At 47.9% G+C, this 13341-nt stretch overlaps 1 long non-coding RNA gene across 1 annotated transcript; it reads left to right on the forward strand.

The window, feature by feature from the left end:
* The first annotated feature begins 471 nt into the window (after positions 1–471).
* On the forward strand, positions 472–11349 carry LOC135313309 (uncharacterized). The gene is made up of 3 exons (XR_010372924.1): positions 472–743; positions 11034–11091; positions 11320–11349. It is a non-coding gene; the product is annotated as an uncharacterized LOC135313309 (long non-coding RNA).
* The last annotated feature ends 1992 nt before the right edge of the window (positions 11350–13341 follow it).

Consider the following 13341-nt stretch of genomic DNA (forward strand, 5'->3'; position numbering starts at 1 on the left):
CGGACGTCCCTCCCGACTCCATAACATGCCAAAACCCCCCAGTCACGTTGCTGCTGTGTATTTTGGAGATAGATAATGGAATGGTGCGCGTGAAAGGCTGTGTGAGTTAAATGAAAAGCTTTTATAGCGTAGACGTTCATATTGGATGTGCGTAAACACACGCCCGCCTTCTCAGCACAAAGTGCATTACTGAGATTTATTCTTAATTTTTTATGTTACTCTTTCAAGTTTGACGCTTCGCTTCAGGCTTCATGGAGCCAGGCAGCAAGACGTGCGGCGGCAGGGCGAGGGCTGTAGCTGCTGCGGCGGATCTGTAAGCGGAGGTTCCGGTTCCGGTACAACTTTGCCCCGCAGCCTCACGGGGTTATCTCCCCGCAGCGGTGCCGTAAGGAAGGGATGAGACGTTTTCCAGCACGAGCCAGAGCGTTCAGTGTTACGCGAAGAATCTGTTCAAAACGGTATCGCTTAGTCTTAATACCGTTTTCAAGTGTTCCAGTCCCTCTAGCTTTTAAAGGAGGTGTTGTGTTTTGACATGACCCGTTTGCCCAGAATCTTGCTGCGGCTCAATTTCCTTCCTATCCCTTGTGCTGACTGAGCTACTCCATTTTCTTCTGTGCTATTTTATTAACGTGCTGAAATATAGTTTGGGATTTCTGTTTTTCAGATGTCTTCTCAGTGTCTCGTGATGCTCAAGAGATGCCCCCCGGCCCGGGTTTGCCTGCCGGTCGTTAAGCGTGGTGAAGGTAAGGGGCCATCCCTCTGCCTGGGGGCTCCCGGCTCTGTCTCCAGCGGGTGCCCCGCAGGTGCGGCCGCGAGGGCTGCCTGGTGGGGAGAGTCGGGGCCCCCAGGGACCGGGGCTGTTTGTCGCCCCGGGGAGCACGTCCCAGCGCGGGAACATGTCCGAGCAGAGCCCGAGAGAGACGTGACACCGTCCTCTGGCACGCTCCTGCTTTGCCGTGGGGCGGCCGCCAGCCTGCGGACAGGGGCTGGGGGGGCTGCCCCACCTTTTAGATTTAGCAGAGCTCCCCTTTTTTTGGGGGGTGGGTGTGTGTACCTTTGTAAATGACACTCTTAATGAGCTGCAGGTTGGAGCAGATTCCCTTGTTTAGTGCCCTTCTTGGGGGTGGATCACAGAATCTCAGGTTGGAAGGGACCTCAGGGATCACCTAGTCCAACCTTACTATAATAAAATAGGGGGAGTCCTGGGGGGGTGATGATGTCATGCAGGGCACCCCAGTGTCACTGGGGGAGCTGATAATGCATCAGAGGAGCAGGTCCGTGTCTGTGTGGGTCATCTAGGGGTTCCCCCCCTCAAAAAGGGGGGTTGTAGCCCAAAAATGCCTGAAAATTCAGGGGTCTATTAAGAAAAATATTTTAAGCCAACGTGGGTGTGAGGCACTGAATTAGAGAAAACCTCTTATTTTATATATATTGAAAAGTATTATTACTTTATAGATGTATAAATGGATTTTAGGATAGAAAGAATTCTACATTGAGATACAGGATTTTAAAATACAAAAGTAACTCGCCTGTCTACATATATTTAAAATAAAAAATAAAGGAGTTTAAAATGAAGAAAAAGGATTTATGAAGGAATTAAAAATAGAAGGAAGTCTGACTAGAGTGAGCATCTACACTTACTGTGTGTTACATAGTCTAAATACATGTCATTGTAAGTAGATGTCTAAATAGAGAAGTTGAAAAAGATGAAAGTGTCAGAAAAGTATAAGTAAGCAGATAGCTAGTCTAAATAGGTGTTCTATATATGTATTGATATGTAAGCCTAAACAGGTATGTGTAAATAGCTATTCTGTGTAAGTGTAAATATAGCCAAGTCTAAACATATCTAAATAGATATGTGTAAAATATATGTATTCCATAAGCATATGGATGTGTAAGTAGACACATAAGTGTAAATGTCTATGCTATTTAAGGTTTTTAAAATGCAAAGAAACCCTATTTATACACAGGATTTATAAATTTGACAACCCCCCTCAACTCCCCCCATCAATTGAAGATACAAATGCGCTTTCAAATGCTGCCCCTCTTGCCTTCTCCTTTTCCTATCCCAGTGTGGGCCTGATTCCCCCAAATGGGGATTTTCCGCTATGGGGCCGCATATGCGGAATGGGAGCTGCTGCCAGGGTACAAAAGAACCCCAAACCTTTCGAGTCTGGGTCTGCAGTGGTGGGGGGTGGTGGAACCAAAGCAAAGAGAAAAACACTAAACAAAAACCCAAACAGTTTTGGGGGAAAGAAAACTGGAAGAGTCAACTCCAGGTGGATTTGTGCAGCTGGAAAGCAAGAAAATGGCTGGGGGGTATGAAAGGGGGAAGGGGCTCTTAAGATGCAAAACCAGAAGTTAACTGTTCTATCTCTGAATGCTTATCCAGCTGAAAGTTAATTGTTGCGGAACGCTTATCTAGCCGCTGTGTAAAATAATTAGCAAGGAGGCCTGGAATCCACATGCAAAGGACAAATTCCTGACAAGGATAGAAAATTGTCTAAAGAACCAGGTAAAACAGTAGTTTGGACAAGTGTCAAGAGATAACTGAGTCTGCGCAAAACCAAAAGGTTACTAGCGGTGATGAAGAGGAGCCAGCAGCCTTCATCTTTACTACCCCCGATCACCACCACGAGGAGGCACTGTGCAAGCTCAGTTGGGAAAGATTTATGGAAACTACTTTTTTGGCTAATTTTAATACGACGTGGGGAAAGGTCATGCATATCTCTAGGCGTATTGGGAAATTGTATGTATCTGTAATGCTTTACTATAGAAATGGAAGACAAACTATCACACAGGCATGCATGACTTTGGTGGGACTACCCCCCGTGCTGAACAAACATACCTACTTCACAATCTTACGGATTGTGGAGTCCGCTTTCCACACATCAGGTAGGTGGGCTGGGGAGTGACAAAACACACACCACAAAAAAAACCTACAAAGAACTCCAAATGAAGAAACCCACAGAACAAACTGAAAATCACCAATTTTTGTGGTTCAAAACACACCCCCCCACACTTTATACAGTATTTTTGAAGAACAACCCCAAGTTTTATATTATGGGGAAAAAAAAAAAGGACCCAACCCACAAATCCCCAAGAAACCCAGCAAAATGGAAAACAACACAACCCAAAGATAACAAAAAAACCCAACACCCCAAAGCAATAATTGACCAACCCAACCCTATAAAGAAAAAAACACCATGAAAATCCTAATTTGGAGATTACTAGGTGTGAAACACCTGCATTTGGAAGGGCATTTCTGGGGCTTGCCTGGAAGGGGTTTCCTGCAGTGCATCAGTTATCTGGAGTGCATCATCATCTGCAGGTTATCCCAGGTGAGTTGCCTGTTGTGGATTATCCTGGGGGGACCCCCCTGGTGTCAGTCATCCCCATGCACGTTCCCCATGGCGTGTCTGCCCAGACATGCCCCTGTCCGGCAGTGTCTGTCTCCTCCCCCGCCCTCCCTCTGCGTGTGTCTGTGCCCTCCCTTCCACTGAAATGGGCCTCCTGCATGAGGTTTTCTCCTGTGTGGGTTTTTTCTTGGTGACATGCCCTCACTTACCCTGCTCTCCTGTTGCGTGCTCGCTGAAGCCTTGTGCTTGTGCAGGATGAGCAGAGCAGGGTCCTGGCAGTGCAGAGGCGAGGCGCTGCCAAGCCAACGAAGCCCAAGGCTCAGCAGCGCACAACTCCTTTGCAGGGCAGCCGCTGGCATCTGGTCTGCCTGGCTGCCCTGTGCCCCGACGCACGGCTGCCCCCCTCACCCCGGGCAGCCTGCCTTCAGAAGGGCAGCTGTGTTCCCCTGATTTTATTCCTTTAGGTTTGACACTTTGGGCTTCATTGCGTAAGCATGATGTGCAGCAGCAGCAGTGAAAGAGCTGTAGCTGTGGTGGTGAATCGGTAAGCATAGATTCTTGTTACGCTATAGCATTGCCCTGCAGTCTCATAGGGTTATCTCCCTGCAGCAGTGCCGTAAGGAAGGGATGAGGCTTTTTCTAACACCAGCAAGAATGTTTAGTGTGGTACCATTTTGATCAGATTTTTAGTATAAATAGCTGTTAATAGTGTTTAAGTGTTCTACTCACTTAAGCTGTAAAGGATATGTTGTGTTTCAAGCTGATCCATTTACTTAGAACCCTCCTTTGACTGAACTGATATACTATGCCTTAGGCTGACAACAGTTCTGATACAAGGCAGGACCCCATCGGCCTCCCTGCCAACCCAGGCAGACCACCGCCTCACGTTCAGCCGGCTGTCAACCAGCACCCCCGGGTCCTTCTCTGCCGCACAGTTTTCCAGCTGCTCTTCCCCAAGCCTGTAGCATTGCATGGGGTCGTTGTGACCCGAGCATGGGACCCGGCACTCAGCCTTGTTAATTCTCATAGAGCTGACCTAGGGCCATGGGTCCAGCCTGTCCAGATCCCTCTGCAGAGCCTTCCTACCCTCAAGCAGATGAACACTCCCGCCCAACTTGGTATCATCTGCAAACTTACTGAAGGCACCCTGTCCCCTCATTCAGGTCATTGATATAGACATGGAACAAGACTAGTCCTAAAGCTGACCCCTGGGGAACAGCGCTCATGACCAGCCACAAATTTGGCTTAACCTCTGTCACCACTACTCTTGGGGCTCAGCCATCCAGCTAGTTTTGTACTCAAGGAGTACACCTGTCCAAGCTAGGAACCACCAGCTTCTCCAGGAGAATGCTGTGGGAGACAGTGTCAAAGGCTTTACTGAAGTACAGGTAGATGACATCCACGGCCCTTCCCTCATCCACTGGGTGGGTCACCTGGTCATAGAAGGAGACTGGGTTGGTCAGGCAGAACCTGCAGTGTCTGGGCCTGATCCCCTGCTCATCCTGTACATGCCTGGTGAGCACACTGAAGGTGAACCATTGCTACCCTGGTGATAAACAGCCAGTCTACTAGAGACTGAGGCCAAGAAGGAATCAAGTACCTCAGTCTATTCCTCAGTGGCAGCATTCCCCACCCCGGCCCCCAGTAGAGGCTGGAGATTCTCTTTGGCTCTCTTTCTGTTAGCATATATGTAAAAGCATGTTTTGTCATCTCTAATAACAGTGGCCAGTTGAGTTCTAGCTGGGCTTTTGCCTTCCTGGTTTGCTCTCCGATTGGCATAACAAGCTCTGTGTTCTGTTCCTGACTTGCCTACCCAGTCTTCAAAAGCAGTAAACTCTCCTTTCCCCCCCACCCCGAGCCACCGCAAAAGCTCTCTGTTCAGCCAGGCCTGTCATCTTCCTGCCCGTTTGTCTTACTACACACGGGGACAACCTGGTTCTGTACCTTCCAGATTTCCTTCTTCAACGTCCAGCCTTCCAGGACCCCTTAGCCCTTCAGGACTTCCTCCCAAGGAACCCTTTCAACCAGCGTCCCGAAGACTCCAAAGCCTGCCCTCCACAAGTCCACGGTATAGATTTTGCCAGCCCCCCCTTCCTTATTTTGCCAGGCATCAGGAATTCCATCAGGGTGCAGTCGCTAGGCCCAAAATGGCTTCCAACCCCCACATCTCCCACCAGTCCCTCTGTTTCTAAAGAGCAGGTCAGTCGAGGCACCTCCCCAGTAGGCTCATTTACCAGCTGCATCAGGAAGTTACCTTCCACGTGCTCCATGAACCTCCTAGACAGTGTCCTCGGCTGCGTTTTCTTTCCAGCAGACATCTGGTAAGTTCAAGTGCCCTGTGAAAATAAGGGGTAGCAACTGGGAGAGTTCTGCCAGCTGCCTGTAGAATTCTTCAGCTACTTCTTCATTGCAGTCAGGTGGTCTACAGCAGACCCCCAGCTGGATACCTGCCTCATTGGCCTTTCCCCTCATCCTTACCCATAAGCCATCAACCTCATCCTCCCAATCATTGAGCTCTCTACAACCAAAACACTACCTAATGTACAGCACCACCCCACCACATCTCCTTCCTTGCCTAACCCTTCCCAAGAGATTAGAGCCATCCATCGCAGCACTCGAATTGTACGAGGCATCCCACCGCATCTGGTGAGAAACCGTACTAGGAGCAGCTAAAGTTCACTTGGTTTATTAAGCCTAGAGACAGGGAGACCTCATCTCCCTCTGCAGCTTCCTCACAAGGGGTGGAGGAGGCGCAGGTGCCGATCATTTTTCTCCGGTGACCAACAATAGGACCTGAGGGAACGGCAGGAGGATGGGCCAGGGGAGGTTTAGGGTGGGTATTAGGAAAAGGTTTTTCACTCAGAGGGCCACGGAACAGGCTCCCCAGGGAAGCAGGCACAGCGCCAAGCCTGACAATAATCAAGTAGCACTAGGGCAACACCACTGGAGGCATGGGGTGAATTTGGGGTTGTCCTGTGCAGGGAAAGGAGTTGGACTCTAATCCTCGTGGGTCCCTTCTGACCCAGAACATTCTGTGATTCTGGGATGTCTGCGACGGCAAGAAAATCAAAGCTATCCCGCTGCACAACAGCTTCTATCTCCTGCCTTACGGCATCTATGCTGCGTGCATCGGGGTAGACCTGCTCAAGGTGGGATATTGATTTCACCCTCGAGCTCAGCACACCACCCATAGGCTCTTCTTTAGTGAGCCTGGCTATATCCCTTCCCCTCCAAGTCTCCCTTAAAGCCGCCTCCCCGAGCCCTGCAAATTCCCAAGGAAGAATGCTTTTCCCCCTTTGAGATAGCTGAACTCCTTATTCAATCCCTTTTAATTTTTTTCCAGTGGTACCCTAACCACCCTTTTTGTTCTTTTTGTGTACTATTATCACCTTTACTGTGGTCATTTGTTCATTTTCAGCTCTTTCCTTAGCACCATCGCTTTTAAAATTTTATGTCTGTCTTTTATTTCTATTACTATTTTTTAGTTGTTATTGTCTCTTAATCCCTTGGCTTTTAAACTTTCCTACTTTTGTCTCGTTTGCCGGTGTTACTTCTCAATTGTTTTTCTTTTTCATAGCGCTCTCGCTTTTTACATTTCCTTTTCACGTCTGTTTTGGGTCACTGTCCTTATTGCATAAGATTGTCTTTATTTCCTAATACGCACTGCTGGCTAGGCTTTCTTTCTACAGCAACCTCAGTTCTCTTTGCTGTCTTTGCAAAATTATTTCTCATCTCTCTTTAGTGCCCTCGCTTTTTCCATTTCCTTTCTACCTCCCTTCTAGGTTACCGTCTCTGTTTTAATTTTAATTTTTTCTTGTGTTTTCCTATAAGTCCTTCCTTTTTAAATGTTATTTATAAGTTAACTCTCATTCCTTTGGAAGTTTAAAAAAAGTTATTTCTTCTATTTCACTAATGACCTTGCTTTTTTCCACTTACTTTCTACATTTCCATTTTACTTGACCGTTGCTATTTTTAATTTTTTCCCTCATTTCTTGAATCGTATTTTCCTCTAAAATTTTGTACAATTTTATCTGGTGTCTTTATGTTTTAGTTATTTCTTGTCCTTAGTAGCAGTACCTTTGCTTTTATAATATTTTTCTATTTTCCATCCCTATTATTAATAGTTTGCTCTAGGTTTCCCTAATCCCTGTCACTTTTTAGATTTCTTCCTTTAGCCCGTTTCCTGTGCTTATTTTGCTGTTTTCTTTCAAGTATATGTCTTCCCTTAATACCATCACTTCACCAGTCTGCTTCATCCGTTTGCTGTCCCTATGTTTTAAATTTTATCTTTATGTCCATAATCCCCCTTGCTTTTTAAACCTTTTCTATGCCAATTTTTTCTCCCTTTGCTGTCTTTTTAAAATTATTTCTTCTCTTCCCTTAGCGTCACAGCTTTTAAAATTTGCTGTCTCTTTTAGATGGCTGTCCCTATCTATTTTTGCCCTTCCTTTTCCTAATCTCTTGCTTCCTAAATGTTCTGTCTACTTTTATTCCCTTTGCTGTTTCTCAGAATTATTTCTTGTCTTTCATTAGTTCTGCTGCATTTTAACTTTCTTTCCGCTCCCGTTTCAGTTTCCTGTCTGTCTTTTCATTTTTCTCTTTGTTTTTCTAACATCCCGCACTTGATTTTTTTTTTTCCCCTACATCTCCCAGTCACTTGGCCTTTGGTGTTTTATGTTTTTCCCTATTTCTTTACTATCAGTTTTGAACTCCTCTGCCTAATGTTATCCATTGGCTGTATTAACACTTGAATAATTTCTTGTCTTTTGTTAGTGTCGCAGCTTTTAAAATGTCTTCTTCTACCTCATAGGCCTTTTACCTCACCGTCTTAGACGTTCCCCAGCAGCACATTGCTGTCACAATCGCACCTCTCCAAGACATCTGTTCCCAAAAAAGAGCAATCTTTTTCTTTTCTATGCCATCTAGGATGCCTCCCGAGACCTTCCCTGTGCTCCACAGCATTTTGGTAGCATTTACTCTCCTTTTCAATCTCTTATCTCGCGAGCCTTTCGTGACCCCTCCGCTCCCAGTCGCCGTGCGTCCAGAGAGCCCCTTTGCGTCCCACAACCCTGTTTTAGCTCAGTAGCGGACTTTGGTCTTCCCTTGTTATCTGTGAACCCAGTCGTTGGGTTTGCTTGTGCCTCGGAGCACTCTTAGCATACCGTCTGCTGACTACGGTACCTCCAGCCGGTCCCCGGCTCCTGAGGAGATCTGTAATTTGGTCACATCCCTCCAGACCGTATCCTCATTTCCCAGAGCATTCTTTTGTCTCTGCACCTCATCCGGGACCCCTCAGGGTGCCGCCACGCCTATCGGTCCCTTTGAGGTCGCATTCTGCACGCTTTTAGCTTTGCCGCGGCACTCGCACCCCTCTCTCACCATCTGAAGATTTCCCGAGTCTGTATATGCTGCGCACAGCAGTCATTCTGTCCTTTCTTCTTCCCGTTTGTGCCTCTATTTGTTCCCTGGCTTTCTCACATTGCGTTTACTGAGCTCAGATGCCCTCTGGATGTAATTGTCACATCCCCAAATACTTTTCTGTCTCTCTGCCTTCCTCAGGACATCTTCTATCCTAGTCACGGTCCTTTCCTAGACTCTCCTCAGGCTCCAGCTCCAAGGCTGCTTTGGTGTCTTGGGCTCCCTCAGGACTCCTCTGCTCTGTTTGCTGAGTTCCCACGAGACATCCCCTCATAGAGATAGCCCAGGACCCTGTTCTAGCTCAGAAGGACACTTTTCACCCCTCTTTACCCTCCAGCTCTATTCCTGAGTCAGTATCTGTTACCCTGATCACTTTTTTCTTTCCTCAATTCTTTGCCGCCCCCCGTTCCAGCTCCCCCGAGAATATCTGTTAGTTTGGTCAATTCCCTTTTGAGCTTCCTGCATTCTCACCATTGCTTTAGTTTCTCTGGTCCATTAGAAACTATTCCTATCCCTGTGACAACGCCTCTTGTTCTGCCAGAACCTTTCCTAAAGCCATCTTTGTACTCCGCAGTAATTAATTTGTTTTCTGTCTTATAGTATGTTTCTCTTTGGTATCTGGTACCCCAAAAATGTCTACGGGTGGCTCTGACCTTCTCTTGAGATTCTTGGAGAATCAATAGCGTGGATCTATTTTTAGCAACACACGTCTCAATGAGTTTTTATTGCACTTCCCCATTTATTCTTTATTTAGCTGCTTATATGCTCATTAGGACACTTCATATAACTTTTGATACCATTCCTGTATTTCCCTTTTGTAATTTTTGTCCTTTGAGACTGCTATCAGTGTCTTAAGGAAATCAGAGTGTCAAAATTACTCTGAATTATCAGTGATTTATAGAAAATAATTTCATTTGAACCAGAGATTTAATTCACTTTGCCATTCAGTCATAGCTAGACTATAGCTCTGCTAGTATATAGATAGTATGTGTGGTTTTGCTAGAAATGAACCATAATTGTATAACTCTTCTGTTTACCAGAAAAGTAAAACATACAACTAATGGTCATAATAGTGCTATTATAATCCAGGAGCTGCTCTTCTATATAAATTAGTAAGAAAGACATGCTTTTTCCCTGTATACATCCCAGGAAAATTATGTTTAATTTCTTACCTGGTCACATTGCTGATGCAATACACGTAGGTGAAGAAAAACAAATAGTAGTACAATTACAGTAAGAACCACTCTTTTTGTCTTCTTCCATGCTGTTAACATAAAGCACTTGAGAAAACTCCCTGCTGTTCCTTCAGCTGCCTTTATACCCTGTGGTGGTTCACCCCTCCCCTTTCCCAGGTGATTGTGGGAAGGGTGGTGGGCAGGGCCCGGGGTATATGAGCCACAGCCTCTGGGGAGGGAGCTCATTTTCCTCCTGGGTTTCTTCAGTGTGGGTGCTTTGGTGTTCCTGTACTTAATTGTAAGTTTTGAGGTGTTGAAATATTTTTGGATAGGTATGTTTTGATATTTAAAGAAATGCAGATGCTTGTGAGAGGTAAGGCTTTTAGAACTCAATAAGGGTTGGTGGCATTTAAATTTGAAAGATCATTTGTGTCTAAACTTATCTATTTTTTCTTATCTAATACTGCATTGGAGGTTCAGGTGTGGTAAGATGGCTTGATAGTATGTTGTTCTGTTATTTTTTTCTTTTTAGTTTTGAGTATGTTTCTTTTTATTATTGGAATTTTCAACTTTATTGAATCTTAAAATTATTTTCATTAACTCTCTTGTGTAATTTAGAAGGTGTTGACATTAACTGTTAAGGGTATTGATAAGATGTGGTAGGGGTTAGGGTGAGTGTTCTGTATGCATTTATGTATGGGAATTTATATATGCTGTTTCTTTAAGAAAAGAAGAGCGATACAAGTGTATAGTTAATATCCATAGACTTCTGTAAAACCCTGTGTAGCCTTGTGCAGAGCCAATAGCCAAAAGCAATGGGAAAGGTCAGTAACTTTAGTAGTATTTTGTAGATGTTAAGGGGATGACTGTAGCTGGCAGCTAGACTGCTAGCTGAGAGTACATCCTAACGGTCTTCAGGTTTGTACGTGTATAGGGTGTAATGCTTGAGTTAACGTATGTCCTTTAATGGCAGGTGGTAGTTGGGCTCTACATGGTATTCCTACATGGGAGCAAGACCTATGGATCGGTTAAGCTATTGCTGTGCATCCAGGTGACTTCCACCATGTCCTTTTTTTTCCAGAGGCAGAGGAGGAGTTGTTCAGGGTGACAGAGGAAAGCCGGGGAAATGCTGTAAGAAGGTAGGCCAGTGTGTGGTATATAGAAGGAAGATGTGACTGACGGCTGAATGAGTCTGCAGTGTGTTTTGGGGGGTTAGAAGGCAGTAAGGAATGAGCCAAGTGTGAGCTGGACACGGGAGGGGAGTGGATCAAATTGAGAGGTGATTGGTGTGCTGAAGTAGCGGTTCTTTCTAAGGTGTTGTGTTGATAGCGAAGGTAAAAGTGACCTGTGTTACTTGTGTGTTACAGGTGATGGGTGAGCCTCAAAGTGGCAGCTGGAACTGCAGAGGCTGGGCAGGCAAGCTGTCAAAGAAAAGATGTGTGAGAACGGGATTCGGCGTGGGTAGGTTGCTGTTCTGGGTAATATCGTAGCATGTATCTTCTTCCTTAAGCTTTTGCACATGTTCCATGTAGGCTTTGCGGGAGAGACACAGTGTGGTGATGAGACCTCAGCGAAGGCTACGGTGAGCGGTGACGGGTGGGCTGAAGCGTAGCGATTCGTCCCGAGGGGTCGCGTTGCAGGTGGTTGTGAGCAACGTGCGTTTGGCTCTTGCAGGTGGTGGGCGAGCCTCAAGGTGGCGACCGTATCTGCTGGAGGCCAGGCAGGTGAGCTGTCGAGGGAAAGGTGCGTGTCTGAGATGGGGGCGGTTGGTGCGGGTGTCCTGAGAGTCCCGCAGCACCTGAGCGGGTCCTTTTTTGCTTGGGTTCTTGCAGGTGCCGCCCGCAGGCTTCGGAGGGGAGACGCCGCGTGCCGACGAGAGGTCCGAGAGGTGAGGGGGTTGAAGGCCAGGCTGCTGTTTGAGAGCAAGGTGTCGTACGGCCACTCAATGGAAGCGCTTGTCTCTGGTTCTGCAGGTTGTGCGCCGGCTGCCTTTGGGCCTGGATGCGCGTTTGAGGTGAGCAGGGTCGCAGAGGGGAGGGGCGCGGGGCTGGTGTGGTTCGTTCTTCCTTTTTTGGCAGAGCGACGGTAACTTTGTGTGTCCTGTGGTATCTCTAGGGGCCGCAGGGGGTGGCGTTCGTCCTCGTCCGGAATGGGCACGGATCAGCCGGGTGCGCGTGAGGTGGGGGACGTTGCGGGGGCAGGTCCTTGTTGAGTGATGGGATGCTGACTGCCAGGGCGGGGTGTGTATTTTTGTTGTTTTTGTTTAGGTGATGAAAAGGCAGCTGGCCCTTGGAGGACCGATGCAGTGGGCTGCCTGTGCGCTTGTTCTTCTGAAGGATGGGTGGACCGGGACTCTGGGCCCCTTGAAAGCTAAGTTGAGGCAACGGTGCTGAGGAAGGGGTTGCGGGAGGGAGGGGTTTTAAAGATGGCGCAGCGGAGCGGGCTGTCTGGGAAGCGGTCCCCTTTGGGAGCAGGGAAAAGGAGCAGGTTCCTCTTCAACGTGACGGGAACGTGTGCCGGGCAGGGGGGTTCCAGGCTGTGTGCGTTATTGTGCAGTGTGTGTGTTTTGTGTGGGGTGTCTCCGACCTTCCTCGGGTCTCGGTTGCTCTCTTTGTTCTTTAGGAGCCGGGCAGGTGCCTCGGCAGCGTTGGTAGGGCCCGGCGAGGCCCTAGTCGTGGGCTCGGCGCCCATCGGGCGCTTCTCTTTTGGCGTCGCAAGCTTCAGGCGTGGATCGTTTTGGCGTCTCGGACGGTCGTCTTGGGCGGCGTCGTTCACGCAGCCGGGAGCGGCGCCGCTCTGTGGCTGTGAGTTTTTTGGGGAGTGGCGTTTCTTCCTTGCATCCGTAGGCGGTTAGGTCTTGAAGCTGGGCTGGTTGCGCGTCTGTCGTCTCGGTGGCGAGAGGAAGCTCTTGTCCCAGGCCACGAAGCTTTTGGCGTTCTCTGGTGTTGCCGTAGGGCCTGCCGACGTCACCGTCGGGGTCCCGCAGGCGGTCTTGCCGGACGGGGGTTTCCGTCTGGGTGTCGTCGTTTTCTCCGAGAGCTGCCTCTCATCCTTCGGGGTGCATTGCCTGTAGCGTTCTGTGTAGCGTTGTTCTGTGTTTGTCTTGGAGCCGCCCTGCCCGGGGATGGAGAGTCAGGGCAAGGTGGGTGGTGCTGGCATCTAGGGATGCGCCCAGGCTTTGAGCGGGGAGGAGTTTTGCAGCCGTCTTGGATCAAGTGGCTGTTGTCGGTGGGTGAGGGAAGTAAATCCTGTTGGGTTTTGTGGGCTGGGCCCCCAGGGAACAACCGTAGGTGTCTGGGAGAGGGAGCTGGAGTCTGAGCTGAGCAGGTAGCATGTCAAGGGTGTTGTGGCTTGTCTGTGTGCTGGGCTTAATGTTTGATGTATTGTGC

The sequence above is a fragment of the Phalacrocorax carbo genome, chromosome 4, assembly GCF_963921805.1.
Source record: "Phalacrocorax carbo chromosome 4, bPhaCar2.1, whole genome shotgun sequence".
NCBI lineage: Eukaryota > Metazoa > Chordata > Aves > Suliformes > Phalacrocoracidae > Phalacrocorax > Phalacrocorax carbo.